Here is a 15,610-nt window from a genome sequence, read left to right as displayed (position 1 = left end):
AGGAAAATTATTTACGTGACAATATGCACGAAAACAATGTTATTTAAATAAATAATGATCAGCCTATCACACTTCTAGCTCTAAGAAGTCTAGATCTTACTTCACTTTATGATGCCGTTGGTTTGCCGAGCGACTTCATTTAACGGTAAAATAGGGCACAGGTTGATCATCTTGCCATACCATAGCCAGTAACAAGAGCCCACAGTACTCCCAATATGTGAATTACTCTTGCTGCATTTGTACTGTGCCCAATCAATGCCATACACATATCTTGCCCACATTAAACATCCGCCAAAACAACCATTTCAGTTTTGATCGCTCCGTACTTCGGAAACAGACATTTTATCTCCGCACTTTTGCATAGCCACACCGGCCGGCCGCGGTGGTCTCGCGGTTCTAGGCGCGCAGTCCGGAACCGTGCGACTGCTACGGTCGCAGGTTCGAATCCTGCCTCGGGCATGGATGTTTGTGATGTCCTTAGGTTAGTTAGGTTTAACTAGTTCTAAGTTCTAGGGGACTAATGACCACAGCAGTTGAGTCCCATAGTGCTCAGAGCCATTTGAACCACACCGGCGAATACACACAACCAACGACAACAACAGTCTACTCGCGACTCCGATCTGCTACCTTTTTTGGCGCTCTCGCACGCCCAGCGATAATGCATTTACAATGAATTATATTTTTTGATAATAGCTTTTCCCTGACTAGGCCAGCCAGTGTACTTACAAAACGTTAACATTCCATGTGTATTCTCCTTAAATAAAAAATAGCATTTGTAACTTGACACGATATCCACAAGAATAATATTCAGCACAACTAATAAAACAAACTTCGTAAAACAAGTAGAAGATTGTAAGGGGTCCGTAGGCCCTTACTATAAGTTTGCACTCGGCACAGGTCGACAGGACAAACAATCGATAGTGTCGGGTTGCGAGAGCGAGTGTGAGTTGAGTCAGTTCCAGGTTGCGGACCGAGCCGTGCGGAGGCCGGTTGCTGTGATACAAGGCTTACCGACAAAGGGAGTGGCCATCGCTGCGGTTTAACCCCATTGTGTTAGAAAAATACGGGAAAGTGAAGAAGTTTAATTACGAGAGTGATCAGTGATATTTTTGTGACGATATTTATTTGGTTTCGCGTCTACCGCGCCGGCATCATTTGGATTGCAGTGTTGGATTGCAGTGATTGAATTTGCGTGTGACAATAATGAATAACGAAGAGGCCTGTGCTGAGATTAGCCGTAATTAATTATGTATGACGAAGGCAGTGGCTATCTCCTTTTTTTTGTATTTTTGAGACGAATATAGGTCCTTGATTAGTGAAGCTGTGTTGCTGTTCTACTTGTTACCAGACATTTCATTATTACAGCATTTGGGAAGGAGAAAATGGAATGTAACAACTCCGTAGCAGTCAAATCCGATTGCCAGCCCCATTAGATACACGGTCACATTAATTAATATTTATTTGGGCTGCTATTCAGATCCCGATCGAGCGGGATACATAAAATCGGAGGTGTTACAAGATGTATGATCATCCACAGAGTTGTGGTGTTATAAGTTAAAACAGCTATACGAGAAAACTAGGCGACAGTTTCACTGGCACAACTGCAAAACCTAACAATATCAGCATCGAAGAGAATTTTTGATGTAATTAGGAGAAAAGGTGGTGGGGTGAAGTACTAACAACGCAATAATAAAACAGGACAGTGAGTGCGTTTATACCAGTTTCTTTCGAGGAAATCCTAACCTTTTACTTCGATTCTCCTCTTATGAAGAAAATTATGTAATTTCGTCATGACATTTACGGTGTGATATGTATTTACCACTTTCATAACAAATTCGATACATGTACGGTTCAGCTATTGTCCTATCACTTTCGTAGGAACCCTATTTTATACTTATTGCCACTACTGTAGTAGGATGTCATCCTTGGAGAGTGTCACACATGCATCTACATCAACGTCTACATCTACGTGATTACTCTGCGCTTCACTATTAAGTGCGTGGCAGAGGGTTCATCAAACCGCCTTTAATCTACTTCTCTACAGTTCCAATCTCTAACAGCGCACAGAAAAAAAGAACACTTCAATCTTTCCGTGCGCGCTCTGATTTCTCTTATATTACTATGATGATCATTCCTCTATATGTAGGTGGGCGTCAGCAAAATATTTTGACACTCTCAGGGGAAAGTTGGTGATTAAAATTTCATGAGAAGGTCATGCTGCAGCGAAAAATGCCTTTGTTTTAATGATTGTGGCTAGTGTATCATACCGTGGCTCTCTCTGCCCTATTTCGCGATAGTACAAAACGAGCTGCCTCTCTTTGAATTTTTCGATGTCCTCCGTCAATACTATCTGATGCGGATACCGCACAGCCACATTACAGAAGAGGGCGGAAAAGTGTAGTGTAAGTAGTCTCTTTAGTAGACCTGTTGCATTTTCTAAGTGTTCTGCCAGTGAAGTGCAGTGTTTGCTTTCCGCACAACATTATCAGTGTGATCGTTTCAATTTAAGTTAGTCCTAATCGTAATCCCTAAGCATTTTGTTGGGCTTAAAGCCTTTAGATTTTTGTGATTTGTCGTGTACCTGGAATTTGTTGTTGTTGTTGTGGTCTTCAGTCCTGAGACTGGTTTGATGCAGCTCTCCATGCTACTCTAGCCTGTGCAAGCTTCTTCATCTCCCAGTACCTACTGCAACCTACATCCTTCTGAATCTGCTTAGTGTATTCATCTCTTGGTCTCCCTCTACGATTTTTACCCTCCACGCTGCCCTCCAATGCTAAATTTGTGATCCCTTGATGCCTCAAAACATGTCCTACCAACCGATCCCTTCTTCTAGTCAAGTTGTGCCACAAACTTCTCTTCTCCCCAATCCTATTCAATACCTCCTCATTAGTTACGTGATCTACCCACCTTATCTTCAGCATTCTTCTGTAGCACCACATTTCGAAAGCTTCTATTCTCTTCTTGTCCAAACTATTTATGGTCCATGTTTCACTTCCATACATGGCTACACCCCATACAAATACTTTCAGAAACGACTTCCTGACACTTAAATCTATACTCGAGGTTAACAAATTTCTCTTCTTCAGAAACGATTTCCTTGCCATTGCCAGTCTACATTTTATATCCTCTCTACTTCGACCATCATCAGTTATTTTACTCCCTAAATAGCAAAACTCCTTTACTACTTTAAGTGTCTCATTTCCTAATCTAATTCCCTCAGCATCACCCGATTTAATTTGACTACATTCCATTATCCTCGTTTTGCTTTTGTTGATGTTCATCTTATATCCTCCTTTCAAGACACTGTCCATTCCGTTCAACTGCTCTTCCAAGTCCTTTGCTGTCTCTGACAGAATTACAATGTCATCGGCGAACCTCAAAGTTTTTACTTCTTCTCCATGAATTTTAATATCTACTCCGAATTTTTCTTTTGTTTCCTTTACTGCTTGCTCAATATACAGACTGAATAACGTCGGGGAGAGACTACAACCCTGTCTCACTCCTTTCCCAACCACTGCTTCCCTTTCATGCCCCTCGACTCTTATAACTGCCATCTGGTTTCTGTACAAATTGTAAATAGCCTTTCGCTCCCTGTATTTTACCCTGGCCACCTTCAGAATTTAAAAGACAGTATTCCAGTTAACGTTGTCAAAAGCTTTCTCTAAGTCTACAAATGCTAGAAACGTAGGTTTGCCTTTTCTTAATCTTTCTTCTAAGATAAGTCGTAAGGTTAGTATTGCCTCATGTGTTCCAACATTTCTACGGAATCCAAACTGATCTTCCCCGAGGTCCGCTTCTACCAGTTTTTCCATTCGTCTGTAAAGAATTGGCGTTAGTATTCTGCAGCTGTGACTTATTAAACTGATAGTTCGGTAATTTTCACATCTGTCAACACCTGCTTTCTTTGGGATTGGAATTATTATATTATTCTTGCAGTCTGTGGGTATTTCGCCTGTCTCATGCATCTTGCTCACCAGATGGTAGAGTTTTGTCATGACTGGCTCTCCCAAGGCCATCAGTAGTTCTAATGGAATGTTGTCTGCTCCCGGGGCCTTGTTTCGACTCAGGTCTTTCAGTGCTCTGTCAAACTCTTCACGCAGTATCTTATCTCCCATTTCATCTTCATCTACATCCTCTTCCATTTCCATAATATTGTCCTCAAGTACATCGCCCTTGTATAAACCTTCTATATACTCCTTCCACCTTTCTGCCTTCCCTTCTTTGCTTACAACTGGGTTGCCATCTGAGCTCTTGATATTCATACAAGTGGTTCTCTTCTCTCCAAAGGTCTCTTTAATTTTCCTGTAGGCAGTATCTATCTTACCCCTAGTGAGACAAGCCTCTACATCCTTACATTTGTCCTCTAGCCATCCCTGCTTAGCCATTTTGCACTTCCTGTCGATCTCATTTTTGAGACGTTTGTATTCCTTTTTGCCTGCTTCATTTACTGCATTTTTATATTTTCTCCTTTCATCAATTAAATTCAATATTTCTTCTGTTACCCAAGGATTTCTATTAGCCCTCGTCTTTTTACCTACTTGATCCTCTGCTGCCTTCACTACTTCATCCCTCAGAGCTACCCATTCTTCTTCTACTGTATTTCTTTCCCCCATTCCTGTCAATTGTTCCCTTATGCTCTCCCTGAAACTCTCTACAACCTCTGGTTCTTTCAGTTTATCCAGGTCCCATCTCCTTAAATTCCCACCTTTTTGCAGTTTCTTCAGTTTCAATCTGAAGTTCATAACCAATAGATTGTGGTCAGAATCCACATCTGCCCCTGGAAATGTCTTACAATTTAAAACCTGGTTCCTAAATCTCTGTCTTACCATTATATAATCTATCTGATACCTTTTAGTATCTCCAGGATTCTTCCAGGTATACAACCTTCTTTTATGATTCTTGAACCAAGTGTTAGTTACGATTAAGTTATGCTCTGTGCAAATTCTACAAGGCGGCTTCCTCTTTCATTTCTTCCCCCCAGCGGATTCTTTTTAGTGTTCATGTGGATGATTTCACACTTTTCATTATTTAAACTGGGTTGGCACTTTTTGCACGATACACAGATCTTCTCTAAATAAATTTTGCAATTCGTTTTGATCATCCGATGACATTACATGACGGTAAATGACAGTATCAACTGCAAGCAATCTAAGAGAGCGGCTCAGATCGTTTATGTGGATTTGGAACAACAGAGGGCCTATAACACTTCCTTGGGTAACGCCGGATATTACATCTGCTTTACTAGATGACTTTCCGTCAATTAATACGAACTGTGACCTTTCTGGTAGGAAATCACGAATCCAGTCACACAACTGAGATTACATTCCATTGCCACGCAATTTAATTAGAAGTCGCTTGTGAGGAACGATGTCAAAAGAGTTCTGGAAATCTGAAAATATGGAATCAGTTTTACATCCCCTGTCGATAGGACTCATTACTTCGTGAGATAGAGACGTAGTTTTGTTCCACAAGAACGATATTCTCTGGATCGGTGTAGGCTATTTGTCAATAAATCTTTCCCTCGAGGTGATTCATAATGTTCGACCACAGTATATGTTCCAAAATATTACCGCAAACCGACATTAGCCATACAGGTCTGCAGTTAAGCGGATTGCTCCTTTTTCCTTACTTGGGTACCGGTGTGACTTGTGCAACTTTCCACCCTATGGGGGCGGATCTTTCTACAAGCGAGTGGTTGTATCTGATTGCTAAGTATGGAGCTATCGTATCGGCATACTCTGAAGGGAACCTAATTGGTGTACAGTCTGTACCAGAAGACTTGCTTTTCTTAAGTGATTTAAGTTGCTTCGCTACACCAAGGACATCTACTTCTAAGTTACTGATGTTGATAGTTGCTCTTGATTCGAATTCTATAATATTTATTTCGTCTTTTCCTGTAAAGGAATTTCGGAAAACGGTGTTCAATAACTCCGCTTTAATAGCGCTGTCATGAATAGCATCATCATTGTTGTCGCGCAGTGAAGGTATTGATTGCGTCTTGCCAGTAGCGTATTTTATGTACGACCAGAATGCCTTTCGGTTTTCTGCCAGGTTTCGCGACTGTGTTTCGGCGTGGAAACTATTAAAAGCATCTCGCATCGAAGTTCACGCTAAAATTCGAGCTTCTGTAAAACTTGGTCAATCTTGGCGATTTTGTCTTCTTTAAAATTTGGCACGCTTTTTTCGTTGTTTATGCGTTAGTGGTCTGACCTCTTTGTGTATAACGGGGGAACAGTACCGTCTTTTATTAATTCATTTGGTATATATCCCTCAATTGGGGTTGATGCTATTTCTTTGAGTTTCAACCACATCCGGTCTACGCTTTGTCAGGTTGGAAGGAGTGAAGACTGTCTCTTAGAAAGCCATCAAGCGAATTTTTATCTGCTTTTTTACACTGAAGCGCCAAAGAAACTGGTATAAGCATGCGATTCAAATCCAGAGATACGTAAACAAGCAGAATACGGCACCGCGGTCGGCAACGCCTATATAAGACAAGTGTTTGGTGCAGTTTCTAGATCGTTACTGCTGCTACATTGGCAGGTTATCAACATTTGAGTGAGTTTAAACGAGGTGTTATAGTCTGCACACGAGCGATGGGACACAGCATCTCCGAGGTAGCGATAAAATGGGGATTTTCCTGTACGACCATTGCACGAGTGTACGGTCAATATCAGGAATCCCATAAAACATCAAATCTCCGACATCTCTGCGGCTGGAAAAAGATGCTGCAAGAACGGGATCAACGACGACTGACGAAAATCGTTCAACGTGGCAACCCTTCCGCAAATTGCTGCAGATTTCAATGCTGGGCCATCAACAAGTGTCAGCGTGTGAACCGTTCAACGAAACATCATCGATATGGGCTTTCGGAACCGAAGGCCCACTAGTGTACCCTTGAAGACTGCACGACACAAAGCTTTACGCATCGCCTTGGCCCGTCAACCCCGACATTGGACTGTTGATGACTGGAAACGTGTTGCCTGGTCGGACGAGTCTCGTTTCAAATTGTTTCCAGCGGATGGACATGTACGGGTATGGAGACAACCTCTTGAATCCATGGACCCTGCATGTCAGCAGGGGACTGTTCAAGCTGTTGGAGGCTCTGTAATGGTGTGGGACGAGTACAGTTGTAGTGATATGGTAGCCCTGATACGTCCAGATACGATTCTGACAGGTGACACGTACGTAAGGGTCCTGTCTGATCACCTGCAGCCATTCATGTTCATTGTGCATTCCAACGGACTTGGGCAATTCCAGCAGGACAATATGATTCCCCATTGATCCAGAAATAGTACAGAGTGGCTCCAGGGACACTCTTCTGAGTTTAAACACTTCCACTGGCCACCGAACTCCCCGGACATGAATGTTATTGATGATATCTGGGATGCCTTGCAACGTGCTGTTCAGAAGAGATCTCCAACCCGTCGTACTCTTACGGATTTATGGACAGCCCTGCTGGATTCATGGTGTCAGTTCCCTCCAGCACTACTTCAGACATTAGTCGAGTGCATGCCACTTCGCGTTGCGGCACTTCTGCGTGCTCGCAAAGGCCTTACACGATATTAGGCAGGTGTAGCAGTTTCTTTGGCTCCTCAGTGTAAATACATATATTTTGAGTTTATTTTTGATGGGTTTGGGTGATGCGATATTCAGTCTCACTACAACAATATTGTCGTTACGAACCCGTCCAACCGGCCGAGGTGGCCGAGCGGTTCTAGGCGCTACAGTCTGGAACCGCGCGACCGCTACGGTCGCAGGTTCGAATCCTGCCTCGGGCATTGATGTGTGTGACGTCCTTAGTTTAGTTAGGTTTAAGTAGTTCTAAGTTCTAAGGGACTGATGACCTTAGCAGTTAAGTCCCATAGTGCTCAGAGCCATTTGAACCATTTGAACCCTTCTATCAGACGTGATGCCCCTTGTTAGCTCAGAATTATTTTTTGCTGAAAGGTCAAGTATGTTTTCACTCACATTTGCAGTTCGAGTGAGCTCCTGAACTAGTCCAAAATAATTTTCTGAGAACGCATTCAGAACGATTTCGGACGACATTTTATACGTATCACTTACTTTCGCTAACATATCGAGGGTAAATCGAACTAACCACCAGTTATAATAGTGTATTAGTGGCATACCTGTTTGAAATGACACTCAGGTTTGTTTAGGATTCGTAAAGTCTCGTTCACTATGACCTGCAGGCGGCTGAGGTGCCCTCGTGACCTTTTTTAACGAGTCAGTAGAACAGTTTTTGAGAGTGTAGCTCTGTAAGCAGAGTCGGGGTAGGGCACGCCGCCTCGCTTCAGGGCCTCACTCCATAATTTTCGCGCACCGTCCACAGTGTGACGGAGTTACTAGTTAAGGGGACGAAGCGCCGGCGCAGCGTCAGTCCGTGCGTGTTTGCGACGAAATAACGAAGCGGGGATCTGCTTTAAAAATCTGCAGGAGCGCGCCGGGGCCCTGCACAGCGCGGCGTGGCGCTGTTTGTTGTGCGCGCCTGTTTGTGTTGCAGGCGTTGTTTGCTGGGGGCGGCCGCCTCGCCGGTAAACAGGCGGAGGCCGGCCGCCGCGACGCCGGATTCCAATCAGCCGCCCCCACACCGCCCCCCACCGCGCCTCGCCCCGCACTGTTTCGCTTTCGTTCGTTCAGTTTACGCCGAACGCACACTGACGTCACAGCACACAGTGATGGCACGGCGGGGCCGGCAGTGCGCAGTTGCTCTGGCGGCTACCACAGGGGTCAGCTCTGGGGCCGTCCTACCTGACAGGAAAAAGAAGACGTGTACGTGTGGGAGTACTGTTTCTAGCGACTATTTCCAGCACCAAACACACAAGCTGTTCCACAAGTTGTTCCACGAATAGCAAATATTACAACACGTGATATCTACATTGAAAGGAGTCTTCTAGGACACACTTGTATGTGGTACCTGAATGCCATAATAATACACTACTGGCCATTAAAATTGCTACACCACGAAGATGACGTGCTATAGACGCGAAATTTAACCGACAGGAAGAAGATGCTGTGACATGCAAATGATTAGCTTTTCAGAGCATTCACACAGGGTTGGCGCCGGTGGCGACACCTACAACGTGCTGACATGAAGAAAGTTTCCAACTGATTTCTCAAACACAAGCAGCAGTTGACCGGCGTTAGCTGGTGAAACGTTGTTGTGATGCCTCGTGTAAGGTGGAGAAATGCGTACCGCCACGTTTCCGACTTTGATAAAGGTCGGATTGTAGCCTATCGCGATTGCGGTTTATCGTATCGCGACATTGCTGCTCGCGTTGATCGAGATCCAATGACTGTTGCCGGCCTTTGTGCCCAAGAAGTTCTGGTCGCTTCTGTCTGGAACCGCGCGACCGCTACGGTCGCAGGTTCGAATCCTGCCTCGGGCATGGATGTATGTGATGTCCTTAGGTTAGTTAAGTTTACGTAGTTCTAAGTTCTAGGGGACTGATGACCTCAGATGTTGAGTCCCATAGTACTCAGAGCCATTTGAACCAATGACTGTTAGCAGAATATGGAAACGGTGGGTTCAGGAGGGTAATACGGAACGCCGTCCTGGATCCCAACGCCCTCGTATCACTAGCAGTCGAGATGACAGTCATCTTATCCGCATGGCTGTAACGGATCGTGCACCCACGTCTCGATCCTTGAGTCAACAGATGGGGACGTTTGTTAGACAACAACCATCTGCACGAACAGTTCGACGACGTTTGCAACAGCATGGACTATCAGCTCGGAGACCGTGGCTGCGGTTACCCCTGACGCTGCGTCACAGACAGGAGCGCCTGCGATGATGTATTCAACGACGAACCTGGGTGCACAAATGGCAAAACGTCATTTTTTCGGATCAATCCAGGTTCTGTTTACAGCATCATGATGGTCGCATCCGTGTTTGGCGATATCGCGGTGAACGCACATTGGAAGCGTGTATTCGTTATCGCCATACTGGCGTATCACCAGGTGTGATGGTATGTGGTGCTATTGGTTATACGTCTCGGTCACCTCTTGTTCGCATTGACGGTACTTTAAACAGTGGACGTTACATTTTAGATGCATTACGACCCGTGGCTCTACCCTTCATTCGATCCCTGCGAAACCCTACATTTCAGCAGGATAATGCACGAGCGCATGTTGCACGTCCTGTACGGGCCTTTCTGGATACAGAAAATATCCGACTGCTGCCCTGGCCAGCACATTCTCCAAATCTCTCACCAATTGAAAACGTCTGGTCAGGGGTGGCCGAGCAACTGGCTCGTCACAATACGCCAGTCACTACTCTTGATGAACTGTGGTATAGTGTTGAAGCTGCATGGGCAGCTGTACCTGTACACGCCATCCAAGCTCTGTTTGACTCAATGCCCAGGCGTATCAAGGCTGTTATTACGGCCAGAGTTGGTTGTTCTGGGTACTGATTTCTCAGGATCTGTGCACCGAAATTGCGTGAAAATGTAATCACATGTCAGTTTTATTATAATATATTTGCCCAATGAATACCCGTTTATCATCTGCATTTCTTCTTGGTGTAGCAATTTTAATGGCCAGTAGTGTATTAATGTAAAGTAAACTGAAACTAGTATGTTATAAACAATGTATGTCTGTGGTATGTTTTATAAAGTGGATCGCTGTTTGCTCGATCGCAGAGCTGAAGACACTACTTCTGGTCTGAGATTGTAGTGCTGGAGGAAGAGAGCGTTTGGCTCATAGTTTTAGGTCGATGTCTGTGAGTGAAAGAGGAGTTACGAGAACATGGGAGCAGAAGTCTTCATGCAAGCAAGGTAAAAATGTTAAATAATTATGATTTTCGTTTTGCCAATGCGTTAGTATAGAAGAGTTGGCTGATAATTTGTAATTGTTGAGTAACCCAGAATGTAAGTAAACTGATTTGATGAAAAAGATGGTTAGATATTTCCCTTTTGTAATGTTTTTAAGATTTGTTAACACAGGTATAGGTAATTTGATAATTCGTATTTATACTTGCTGTAAAAATCTCATTGTTTGTGGATCAGTTACTAAATTTTTTTTTTACCAATGTAACTTCAGTTGTCAAATCTTTTTGAAAAGCCAAACTTAACTTGCAATATAATTTCACAAAAAAATTAGTGTTAGTAATTTACCACAATCAGTAACGCCTTCCTGTCCAGGTCATATATTTTTGAAAGAAGCTCGATTTCCTTAAATGTTCTAGTTTATGAGCCAAAATAATTTCTGTGTATTTCAAGTATTATGGCCACCATTGCACACTGCTGAGCCTGTAGCTATCATTGATTTTTTTTTTAATGAGAGACTAAAATATGTCGCCTTCCACCGTTGCTGCTTTAAAGGTAAGACAATTTAATTTATTTGTTGTGTGCACAGGGACCAAAATTATCTGTTTGAACAGGGCCAGAGGATTCAGTGCCTAAGGGTCTGAATATGTTTTGCAGTTACTGTATTTATTTATTGGTATTGGGAGCTGCATTGCCCAATCCGTTCGTATAAAGTTTTGTTAACAGTATCACACAGTAAGCACAGCACTTGCAGTTACAACACGCCACTTGATAATTCCAGTTATATATCCATTTCACAGTCACGCATTCATTCAATGATTTATTTAAAGGCAATATATTTTGTATCCACTCACACATTCATTCAATAAATATAAAAGAACTAAATGCCTAAAACAATCAGTAGGTCACCTGGTCACCCAACCCGAGTTGCAGGTTGTCTACCTAACAGCTTCCGGGGACAACAAAAAGTACATTCTCAATATTTCATATAATTATAAACGGAATTTAAAAATTTAAAATGCCGTCATAATCTGCTCATTAAGAGGTATAATGTTACCTTACTGGTTTAACACAATAAGACAACTATTAAAGTTAGAAACTCCGTACATGCATCGAGACAGAGTACTTCACAGCACACAGGTTACCGAGGTTATATTCATCCAGTATTTGAAAATGAGATCACTTAGTGACTTTCAAAATATGTTACAAATAATTCGAAACCTTTTTCAAACTTTTCGCTGTGACATCCCCTACAAAATACTCAAAGGAACAAAGTTTATCGCTTCGTGCATCTTCGCTGTTCGTCTAGTAAATCTTAAGCATCTTGCACGACGTTTTGTTACTCCTTTGCTGCTGCCTCCATTCACAGTGCATTCGCAGACAGTATCTACATATGCCACTGAATGTACCTGCAAAATTATTACTTCTCACGCCGCACAGCTCAGGAGATATAAACAATAAGATGCGCCAAGAACCAGCTTTCTTACAACGAAGTGCAAATTGCCTCGACCATACTCAACTACTGTTCGATAATAGTAGCATTTAGCAACATCGAACATACTTAAAACTTAGTTTCAAACCTTCTCTAAACTTTTTCTCGCTTATAGCTTTACAAAACAATGAAATTAAAACAGTTTATCGCCTACTAAAGTGCGCGTCATTTATGTTGGCGGCCGAGTTTAGGTTCGTTCTGCGCATCTGACGTCAAAAAATACAGTCAGCCAATGAACAGAGAACGACGTTGCCAGATCTCGACTGTAGAGCAGAGCACGGACGAGTGTCTTCAGTTTTAGAAACGTTCAGTCATAAATAAAGTAATAGAACAAAAGCAATGTCTTGATAGCAGACTTTGTTTTTTGAAAGTTTGGAAAAACCATTCTTTATACCAATTGCTTCATTTTCTATTAATTAATTAAACCAAACAAGCAATAAGACTCTTAATTCAGGCGATAGCAAGGAAAGGTGTTTGTATCAATTTCACGAACCGCTTTTTCGCAATAAAGAACAGCGGTATTTGTTTATTTCCTATTGTACTTCGACGAAGTGCGAGTTATTCATAGGCATACCAACAGTGTTTGTCAGAATTTTGCGTGACCTGTTAGAGCCCTTATGGAGAAGAATTGCATGATGAGCTGCGCTAGCGTAACGGTTAAGGCGTTGGGTTAGGAAGTGAAAGGTAAAGAGATCAAACCTTATGCGATGCTAAATATTTTCTTTATTTAAAAACAATATCGAAGTGTCTTACTTCACGAATTTTATTCGTTTGTATGCAATTTTTTGAAATTTCTAGTGCTTTCTCTTCATTAACCCTTTCGCTGCTGCAGTCACGTGCTCCCCGCATTCCGCGCTGTGCGCGATTTTGTCATCACTGCTCTGCTCGCCTGTGCAGACACATGGTGTTCCCACTGCTTTGACACACTTATCATTCGATTTCACAAAAACTATTTGGCCCAAAAATTAGATTTTTACACATCTTCTTGACTGATACCTTCCTCCCATAAATGACTTAATTTTGTTTCGATGTTCAACCCAGTTACTGTGCAGCATTAAATGTAGTAAACCATTGCACGAAATTTTGAAGAGTTTGCAGAGGTAAAAGTCCATAGCGTATACTTTCCGTATGGTCGATTTTAGTTGCCACAATGTTGAGAATGAAATGTGGACAAGGTACCTAAATTTCATATAAAATTTACTGTATAACAATATCTCATTTAATTTAAGTACGACATAGGTGTCGTATGTAATATTGAGAAATATTCCGTCTTTCGCGACTAATAAAAGTTTTATTTACACCGGGCGCGTTTGGCTCTATTTTAAAGCATTTCAGTCAGTCAAAGGAAGTGGGGGGAAGGTATCAGTCAAGAAGATGTGTAAAAATCTAATTCTTGGGCCAAATAGTTTTTGTGGAATCGAATGATAAGTGTGTCAAAGCAGTCGGAAACACCATGTGTCAGCACAGGCGAGCAGTGCAGTGACAAAATCGCGAACAGCGCGGAATGCGGGGAGCACGTCTCTGTAGCAGCGAAAGGGTTAATGCGGCCGTGGTGGCTTTACTTCATAAACTGCGCTTCCCCCCTGAACGTAAGCTTGCGAACTATACTATACTATGGCGCTGCTTCTCTTGGCGCGGGCGTCGTGTGCAACTGGCAACGCAGCAATCTCCCGCGTCTGGGCGGGCATGCGCGAGCCGCCAAGATAAAAGAATTCAACTATAAATGAGCGTCCTACGTACAGGGACCATAGACTTAACAAGGAAAAGAGACAAGATTTAGAAAGGCGTCTAAATTTAACCCACATACATGCACAAGAAAAGTCTAAATGCAAATGAAAGTCCTGCGTCCCAGGACCATCAACTTCAAAAGGAAAAAAGATACTTTTTGGCTTGTGCATGTGTGAATAATCCAGAGCTAATAAAACCAAAGACGTACGGTTTTGCATTTTGAACCATAACGGTTATATCTATTAACATCAAGTATTTAACACACTAAGTCATTTATAAATTAATCAATCGTTCCAAGCTATTGTATACACTGCCGGGAAAAAAAAATAAGTACGCCCTTTTAGAGGTTTCCAATTCACTCAATATTTGTTGTTGCACCAGTGGATATGGAGTACTTAAAACGATTAGATTTACAGATCAATAGCACAAGTTGTTCTGTGCTGACGGGTATCGAACCATGCTGAAACGCCCATGTGAGTACGTGGTATAGCCTCCACAGGGGGCAATGCAGGCGCTGACTCTGGTGTCCAATCGATTGTACAGATGGCGATTACTGAGTTGGGATGCGTTATGTCTCACCTGCCCAACCTGTTCACGTGGTTCTGTAAGAGCTGTTGGTTGACGAGTCGGACGAGTCACTTTTTGTCCCATCACCTCCCACACGTCCACGGCTGGAGAAAATTCCGGAGATCGTGCTGACCAGGGAAGTTGCTGCACGTCTCGTAGAGCTCGTTGAGTTTGAGGGCAGTGTCTGGGCCACCATTATCCTGTTGGAACAACACGTCACCTTACTGTTGCAAGGATGGCAGAAGAACGGGTCTAATAACATTCCGCTCGTACCGAGTGCCGGTTTGCTCTGGAAACACCAAAGGTGAACGAGAGATGCGGCTTATCGCACCGCAGACCATGAGGCCAGGGATGAGGCCACTGCATCTTCTATTAATGCACTCCGCGAGACAGCGCTCACGAAGTCCACATCTTACGTCAAACGATTATCAGTAGAAGACGGGCTAGAGGTGTCTGTAGTCCGCTGCTAATGACTGGTTCGCTACAGTTCGTTTTGACACGTCTGGTCTGTGGTAGCTATACGATCTGCCACTGCTGCCCTCGCAAAACGACAATCCTAACGGAAGTTTGTGCTGCGTGGTTGTGCAGAACCTTGCCTACGGGTGTGAAAATGTTCACCTGACCACTGGAAGCGTGCTGGGCCCATAACCCAGAGGTCCGTGGATCGAAACCACGCTCTGCTACCAGTAATGATACGTGTTACAAACAGGACACAATGGAAGGACCAGGCTCCTTTGCTTTTTTCTTTTATCGCTCATTTATTACATCAGAGAAATACACATTTTAAGACAAAATTTAACTACATGAAGTATTGCTCCCAGTAAAGGTTAACACAAGAAGTGACAAAACTTAGTTGTCTTAACGGTTTCTGCTGGCAACAAATTTTAAGGAGGCAATGTAAGGTTTATATCAATTTAGCTCAAGCACGTAGCGAGTGATTGAATCACGACACAGACACTTCAACAATTTCGGTAACAAATAAGTAGCGTGAGTTTGTACTCACAGTAACCAACTAATCAACAGCCTTGCCATTGAATACGTAGTAAGCCATTTGGAA

This window comes from Schistocerca nitens, chromosome 1, assembly GCF_023898315.1.
Source record: "Schistocerca nitens isolate TAMUIC-IGC-003100 chromosome 1, iqSchNite1.1, whole genome shotgun sequence".
NCBI lineage: Eukaryota > Metazoa > Arthropoda > Insecta > Orthoptera > Acrididae > Schistocerca > Schistocerca nitens.
The sequence above is the reverse complement of the archived record's forward strand: the minus strand, read 5'-3'. Positions refer to the sequence as shown.